We start from the raw sequence: 2,183 nt of genomic DNA on the forward strand, positions 1-2,183 counted from the left end.
AGCCCCCGAGCCACTGCCTGTGCCTCCTGGGGCTTCAGTATGCCCTGGGACCCACTGCACACCACTTGTGCACCGAGCGACCTCTCACTGCTCCCATTTGTGAGGCAGTGTCTCCAGGGTTCTTCTGGGGCAACTGTTCCACCCTGCTGGTCAGCTCAACCAGCTCTTCTCAGCCCCTCTTCCCCATCCCGTGTCGAAGCCCTCGGGAGCCAGGCGCGCCGTCGTTTTACCCCTCCAGGTGGCAAAACAGACCAATCCAGAAAGTGAGGAGGTCAATTCCCTCTCAGGTCAGGTTATTTACCAGGCCCTTGGATGGGATGAAGCAGCCTCTCCCCACTCCAATCACTTCTGACCTTTTCAAAACCCAGGGTCCAGGCTGCCAGCAAGCCCGTCATGCCTGTTTGCAACCACGGACTTGGGCAGATGAAATTTCCAGTCTGTGCATTCTTCTTCAAGAACTTGAATACTTTGGGTGAAAGCCCCCATTTGACGGCTAGTGGCTTCCTATAACTTGCTGTGTGGACAAGTCCCTGGATATGATCTGGGTCTGAGGAGGAAAGGATTAGAGGAACAGTTATTCTCAATAAACTGTAGTACGTGACTGAGCTGTGGTGCTGCCTGAGGATATTTTTGTCTGTAGAAAATATGTAGCAAAACAGTTGATGATGTGTCTGCATCATCAAGTTACTTCTACTTCTGTCTTTTTAAATAGTGTCATAGGTTGAGGTCACTGCTCCCCAGGTCAGGGGGAAGCTCTGTAGGTCATCATCTGGCCAGCTACTTGTCTTTTTCCTTTTCCTCAAAGAAATCCCTCTTCCCTTAGCCATTTCCTCTGACCCCTCCCTTCCAAAATTAGCCAAGCATTGAAAAGTTATTATTCTTAATAAACTTGGTTAAAATTCTTTGTTTGACATTCATGACAATGAGAGAAATATTTCTAACACTCACTGTTTACAAGCATTCTTCTAAGTCTTCTTCCCATTATTGGGAGACTTTGGAGATGACAAGTTGTAATTTCCTTTTACTTTTCTTCATTCCTAGCAACTCTTTGCAGTGAATCTCTATTTATTCCTAGGCTGTTCTGAATTACAGGAAGGGATAATTTAGACTGATGGACTGAGGTGCAAGAGTCCCAGGCTTGGACTTTACATAACAAAGTGGTAATGAGGCTTAAATTCATGCTAGGAAGCTATGCATGGAAGCTCATGCCACGCTATGGATGGAAGCTCATACCCCCAGGGCAGGGGGATACCTTTGGAACCAGTCCTTACTTTCAAAAATACTACACAGATGCAGGTCACCAGAAGGTAGACAAGGGGCTTCTCATAAAAGGCTCAGGAAAAAAATCAGAGATATCCAGCCATGTTATTAAGCAGGATAGTTCCCTCCCTTCCCACTCTAAAAATGTTACTGCATCATAAAGTCCTCTTATATTGCAAGGATGAATGAAAGCACTGCTCAACCATCCATTCTATGCATTAAAACAAACCTGGTCTCACATTCTCTTTTCTCCTATGCTGTCATACATTTTGTTTGGTGGCTTATGGACTCAACCACAATGAAATGTTAAGGATTCAGGACCTTACAGCTGCTTATGCCACAGAACTGTCTTCCTAATGTGTTCAACTTAGAACCTATGAACACATCTTGCAAAGAACTGATAGCACAGTGTGAAATATATCTCATTATATGCTACAAAAATATAACAAATGCATGGGAATCTATCAAAATGTAAACTGAATTAATTTCAAGGCACCTTTTTTCTTCTTTCTCAGACTCAAACACACGCATTCAATTTATATGGCCTTACCTCATGACTTAGAGAGAAAGAGGAGCTTGACAGTGCCTTAACTAGGGCCAAATGCAATACTTTTTTATTATTTTGAACCACCATGACAGGAGGTTTTGGCATGCAATACATGGCCTGCCCCCTCACCAGCTTTCTGGTGACCTGTATCAATGTAAAGCCTGAGGGGAAAGGGACTTAATGGTGGGAGTCTACTACAAACCTCCCAACCAGGTAGAGGAGCTTGACCAGGAATTCTTGGGTCAGCTGACGGAGGTAGTGAAGGCTAAGGATGTGGTAGTCATGGGAGACCTGAACTTCCCGGACATCTGCTGGGAAGAGCAGTCAGCCAGGTCAGAACGCTCACGTAGGTTCTTAGACAGAGTGCAGGACCTCC

Source organism: Gavialis gangeticus, unplaced genomic scaffold (assembly GCF_001723915.1).
Source record: "Gavialis gangeticus isolate Ggan-Ray unplaced genomic scaffold, GavGan_comp1, whole genome shotgun sequence".
NCBI classification, from domain to species: domain Eukaryota; kingdom Metazoa; phylum Chordata; order Crocodylia; family Gavialidae; genus Gavialis; species Gavialis gangeticus.